At 37.0% G+C, this 6,574-nt stretch overlaps 1 long non-coding RNA gene across 2 annotated transcripts; it reads right to left on the minus strand.

Annotated features, from left to right (window-relative positions):
* Positions 1-639: 639 nt before the first annotated feature.
* Positions 640-5,705, minus strand: LOC140687626 (uncharacterized). Of its 2 annotated transcripts, none has more exons than XR_012062022.1 (3): positions 5,643-5,705; positions 3,333-3,421; positions 640-1,052 (listed from the first exon to the last, which is right to left on the minus strand). It is a non-coding gene; the product is annotated as an uncharacterized lncRNA (long non-coding RNA). The 2 variants fall into 2 exon arrangements; XR_012062021.1 differs by having other exon boundaries at positions 5,398-5,698.
* Between the last annotated feature and the right edge of the window lie 869 nt (positions 5,706-6,574).

Below are 6,574 nucleotides of genomic sequence, written 5' to 3' on the forward strand. Positions count from 1 at the left end.
ACTGGACCAGAGCACAGTGACCTCTCCCACCTCTGCATTCCTTCCATAATCTCTGTACTTCTTGCTGGTGTATGTAGTGTGTGTTCCTTGCTATCTCACACAGGTATGTCTCCCTTATTCTGACCTGATGATAAGTGCCTCAAGGTCAGGGATTATGCCTCTGGGCATTTAGTGCATTGCCTTGCACATGTGAGAGCCCAGAAAATTCAGTAAAGAACAGAATAGGTCCAAAAGTAAATCATCAACCACACACTAAACAGGACCCCAGTAGCCACGAACAGGAAAATAAGTAAGCAATGAGGGTTCTTTTTGAAAATGAGGAAACACAGCAAAGATCCTGGGGAGCAAAACATCTAAAATGACATTTCTTGCTATAATAAATTTAGGAAGAGCCAACGGACTAAAGAAGGCTATTTACTTAAAAATGACTTCTCAATCTCTGCTCAAATTTTGTGTTTTGTTTGTACTTATAGTTCCTTCTCTGTCAGGATTTTGGCTCAGGGTTCATTGTTTTAGTCAATGTTTTGTACTCTTGTCTTTGAAGATACCTTGAACTTATGAAATTTTATCACTAGAAAGGAGCTTAGAGATTTTCTTGTTCATTCTGAGGCAGAAGAAAGACAGAATTTGGAGCCAGTCTTAAGTAAAAAGCCAGTCCTCTGTTTATTAACTGCAGGATGTTGTGTAAGTTATTCATCTCTTTGAACTTTGATTTCCTTACTTAATAATGGGATAATAAGTGTCTTCCAGGAGCAGTTATTAGGAGGATTAAAACTGCTGTGGACATTGATTGGGCACATAAAGAAGGCACATAAAAATGGTAGCTTTTTCATAGAAACTGGAAAACTTGTCCTTGGAATAAGTCAGATCAGTGTTTTCAAATTCTGTTTCTTAGAGCCCAAGAGGTGTGAATATGTGGCCCTGCAGCCACCATGTTGGCAGCAGCTGGAAAGGGCTGCCCAATGGACAGAGTTCTTGTCCCCAAATCCTCTTCAACCAGGAAAGCACCATTTTCATCTGTTTCATATACTGGAGCTCTATGTAGGATTGGCCTATTTAAAAAAAAAAAAGAGAGAGTTCAAAAAGTTTAAACTCTCGGGGTAGGACAGTGCATTTTACTCTATGTTTACCAAAGCATGCCTCTCTTAGCTACTAAAACTAAGTATCTATCATTTAAAACAAAAGCCCCATTATTCGGAGAAATACGTTTGCTATCAGTGGGTCTTTTGAAAATCCTCTGATAATTGGGAAAACTATTACTGTCTTCCACAAAAGAAAGTTAACACCCAGAAAGTTAACTTGCTCCAAAAAAAGTGTATCGGATAAATGTTCAATAAATACCTAAACTACATATATCATAATGTTTTGAAAGAATACATGAAATAAATGCTGGAAAATCTTTGCTACAAAAGCATAGGAAACTATTATTATGTTCATGCTGTTCCATCGTCTGTATTCAATTTGTACTCTTATCTTCACCATGCTCCCTGCAATTTGGAGATTAAACCCATGGCAGGGATTGAAGGTCATCCAAACAAAGCTCAAACCCAAAAAAGGTCTCATAACTCTGATCAGTTAGAACAACAGTGTCCAAGAGAAGTTAGAATAACAGGGAGAACGTCTCATAAATGGGATGTTAGTGCTATTACTGTAGCTGCTGGGTACCACCAAGACATTACTACGTGCCAGGCACTGTGCTAAGTACTTGAATTATCACAACACCCACAAAGAAGGTATCATTATCCCCATTCTACAGACAAGAAAACTGAGGTCCAAAGAGTTTAAGTAATTGCACATTTTCACCTAGCTAGTAAGTGGAGTAACCAAGGTCTATGTAGGTTGTCTGACTCATAGACCAGGCTTTTAATTACTATGATACTCTAATTATTAGGAAGGTAATAATGGACAAGATAATGCTTCTGACTTTTTGGACCTGCAGGTTTTCCATGAAAAAATTCAGTATAATTATACCCTCTCTTTCTGTTTTAGAAAAATGTAGAAATGCTTTATTGACTGAATAAAATATTTTAGGCCTATAAGTACAATCTCAGTTCAAAAAGACAGACAGATCATGTGTATTTGCCTAACCTTTCTCCCAAGATCCTATTGAAATGTCAATAAAGATATATAAAGAATGAGTAAGTCTAATACAGATGGCGATAGGTACATGAAAAAAATGCTCAGCATCACTAATTATTAGAGAAATGCTAATCAAAACTACAATGAGGTACCACCTCACACTGGTCAGAATGGCCATCATTAAAAAGTCTACAAATAACAAATGCTGGAGAGGGTGTGGAGAAAAGGGAACCCTCCTACACTGTTGGTAGGGATGTAAGTTGATACAGCCACTATGGAAAACAGTATGGAGGTTCCTTTAAAAACTAAAATAGAGTTGCCATATGATCCAGCAACCCCACTCCTGGATATATACTCAGAGGAAATTCTACCTTTAAAAGACACATGCATCCTGATGTTCATAGCAGCACTATTTACAATAGCCAAGAGTTGGAAGCAACCTACTCAGCCATAAAAAATGAGGTAATGCCATTTGCAGCAACATGGATGGACCTAGAGATTATCATACTAAGTGAAGTAAGTCAGGAAGAGAAAGACAGATACCATATGATATCACTTATATGTGGAATCTAAAATATGTCACAGATGAATTTATTTACAAAACAGAAACAGACCCACAGATACAGAAAACAAACTTATGGTTACCAAAGGGGGAAGGGGATAGAGGAGGGATAAATTAGGAGTTTGGGATTTTCAGTTAGAAACTACTATATATAAAATAGATAAACAACAAGGTATATAGCACAGGGAACCATATTCAATATCCTGTAATAAACCATAATGGAAAAAAATACAAAAAAGAATATATATATATATATATATATATATATATATATATATATATATAACTGAATCACTTTGCTGTATACCAGAAACTAACACAATATTGTAAATAAACTACACTTCAGTTTAAAAAAAGAATGAATAAGTTTATTAGAATGCTGAAAACCAATAGGATGTCATCAGCAGAAATTTCAATGACTTAGATAAAGGTCTGGGAGTCAGAGAGCAGATTAGACCGTATCAATGTACTAGAGCAGAGTGATGCACAAGCCAAAACACACAAGTGATAAGTCTTCAGCTGTGATCCTCACCTAGAGGCTCCAAGCTTGGGGCCCATGGGTAGAGAGAACAAACATGGGCCTGGGGCAGTGATCAGAGGAGCTAACTACATAACAGATAAACCACAGACCAGGTGGTCCACTCAGGCCTTCCCTCCCCACTCCACATACAGAGCAGCTCTTTACCCTCACCTGGAGCATAAATGACTGCATCCTGAAGACAGCAGAAGATCTTCCTGAAGGGAATGGGGACTTGGGTGGAGGCAGAAGTACAATCCAACCTGTGGGGGATTTACAGCCTCCTCAATAAACGTAAATCCAGCTCCACTCCAAAGTGGAGTTCCACCCCTGGATAAGCTCTTCCTCTTCCTCCTTGGGCAATTGTGATGGTCCTGAACTTGCCGGCTAAATGGAAGCTTGACTGTGGCAAATCCATCCATTTACACAGGGCTACAGTCAGCTCTCCCATTCAGAAAATGGCCTTCTGAGTAAACACACTTGTTGGTGAAATCCACTCTACCAATCTATATTAATCAACATCATTCTTCATATGTATGAACGGTCAACAAAGGATCACCAGGCATTCGAGGAAAATCAACAAGAAGCAAGATAAAGACAGATAAACACAGACTGGCTTCTGAGGAAACAGCAAAAACAGTGAGAGATACCTTACAAAATATCTAATTATCTTCACAGAGATTTGAGAGGCTATTGCATCCTTAAAGAAAGTACTGACTGCTATGGGGGTAAAGTGGATCAGTCAGAGAACAAGAAAAAAATGCTAGAAATTTGAAATGATTATCAGAATTTTCAAGAATTATGTGAAAGAGCTAAATAGTGGAATGGAATTAGGGATATGATTTATAAAAATGAAGACACATCCCAGGGAGCCAGATGAAAAAGAAAAAGACATAGATAATTGAAGAGAAAAATTAAGTCAGTAAAAAGAGGTTTTTTAAAAGATTCAGTATTTAAAAGCAGTTGTAAAAAAAGAAAAGAAAAGCAGTTCTAAAAACAATGGAAGAGATCAATTTAAAAAGTTAAAAAAATAAAAACAATGAAAGAGAGAATGTAATAAAAAAATAATAAAGTGCTTTTTTTTTTTTTTTTGGTCTGGTGAGGGCTGAAAGAAATGTAATTACCACTCAGTTCTGTTTTAGTGTTTATAGGGTGAATTTTTTTTCATTTTATTTTTTTAACATTTTTTATTGATTTATAATGATTTTACAATGTTGTGTAAATTCCAGTGTACAACCCAATTTTTCAATTATACATGAACATATATATATTCATTGTCACATTTTTTTCTCTGAGAGCTACTGTAAGATCTTGTATATATTTCCCTGTGCTATGCAGTATAATCTTGTTTATCTATCATAATAAAGTGCTCTGATCTGAGAAAAGACTCAGGTCTACAAACTGAAAAAGCCCAACAAATGTCAAAAATTTGAATAAAATGACCCTCGGTTGTACATGCACATCTGTAGAAACTGTAGAATACTAGGGCTAAAGAGAAAAATCCCAAAGTTTTCCAGAGAGAAAAGTAAGATATCACCAAAGAACAAATATAAGATGGAAAACAGACCTCTAGCAACACTGAAAGCTAGAAGACCATGTAATGTCTCATCTACTGAGGGAGAAGGATTTGGAGTCTAGAAAATCAAGCGTGAGGGCAAAACTGAGATTACAGATACACAGTGATGCAGAAACTCAATGTTCCATGCATCCTTAACAAGTTTCTTAAGTGTGTGTTCTCACAGAACATACAAGGAACCCAAGAGGAAGGACAGGATGAGATTCAAAAACATAAGGTACTAATCTAGAGAATACTGAAATGAAATCTCAGTTTGACAATTGTGCAGCAAATCCAGGAGACAGTGAGTCCAAAAAAGTCAAAGGACTCTGTGAAGAATGTCTTCAAGAAGAAAATAGATTTCAATATGAAAGATAAAGCAATCATCTCTTTTGTTAACAAGGAAAAAGAATGCCAGGGGAAAAAACAAAAAAATTTAAAAATCTGTACCAAAAAAACCTTTTTCAGGTATGAGACAAACTAAAATATACATCATTTTGAGGAGCTACAGAGAAAAGGAGAGAACATTGATTTGATTTTAATGGTTAGAATTTGAGTGAGACAAGTTTAATGAAATAAAACTATCTTCATTTTTTCTATGCATCCAATCACCCTAACTGGTTGTACAGTAAGTGATTGTTCTGGTTATCTTATTGCTGCATAACAAATCACTCCAGAACTTACGGCTTAAAACAACAACAATCATGATCTCTCATCCTTTCTGTGGGCAGGGAATTTGGAAGTGGCTCAGCCAGGTGGTTCTGGCTTATTGCATCTTGTGAGGTTGCAGTCAGATGGCATCTGGGTCTGGGGTCATCCTGGAGGCTCCCTCCCTCACATGTCTGGTCCCTGAGCTGGAAAGATGAGAGGGCTGACAGATGAGGACTGCGAATTCTTTGGTGTCTCTCTCTATGTAGAGGTAGCCCTACCCACGTGGTTTCTTCAGCATGGCAGCTTCAAGGTAGTCAGACTTCTTTCATAATGGCTCAAGGTTCCAAAGGCATATGTTCCAAGAAAGAACCAGGTAGAAGCTCAGAAGCTTTGCTGCCTTTATGACTTAGACTGCTAAGTAGTAGATGCCACAGAGCATCGCTTCCCCTGGACTCTGTTAGGCAAGACAGCCAACAGAAGCTACTGAAGTTCCAGGGCAGTGGGGACAGACTCCACCTCTTGATGGGAGAGTGATTCTAAAGGAACATGTGGGGCTGGAAATACTGTTGCAGCCATTTTGGGGAAATGCAATCCATCACAGTGATGGTTGTGATCATAATGATCATATTGCTTTTCATTAGTCTTGAATTTTTAAAAATCAACCTATGGATACAATGTGGAAGGCAACCATAATATAGAACACAATGTAAACATTATAAACCCTGAAAATGTAAACAAAATGATATTACTGGCATCAGTGTGTAGAAGACTGGGAGAGAAATACAGATGTAATTATCTTCTCTAGCCTCTTAATCCTTTTTTTCAGCAAGTGTTAGCTGAATGTCTAATGTGAGTGAAGGACCTTTCTAGGTGACTTATTTTACATAGGAATGAGTAGATTCTAAATTTGATCACAAAATAGAAGTTTTAAGTGTATGTAAAATTTTAAGACAAAAACTAGAACAATTATAACGCAAATTGTGAGGTAGAGGAAAAGCACTGGAGACAGCACAGGTGGGCTAAAATTTTCATCTTTCATTATGAGTCAAAAATACTACCTTTAACTAAAGTGAACAGTGAAACAACTTTGAGCAAAGGTGGTCAATACGTGGGTGAAAAAACTTCATCATACTTATCAAGAAAAAAGACAACCAAAGAGAAAAATAGATGAGAGATTTGAACAGACACTTCACAAAAGGGAATAACTAAA

Source organism: Vicugna pacos, chromosome 20 (genome assembly GCF_048564905.1).
Source record: "Vicugna pacos chromosome 20, VicPac4, whole genome shotgun sequence".
NCBI lineage: Eukaryota > Metazoa > Chordata > Mammalia > Artiodactyla > Camelidae > Vicugna > Vicugna pacos.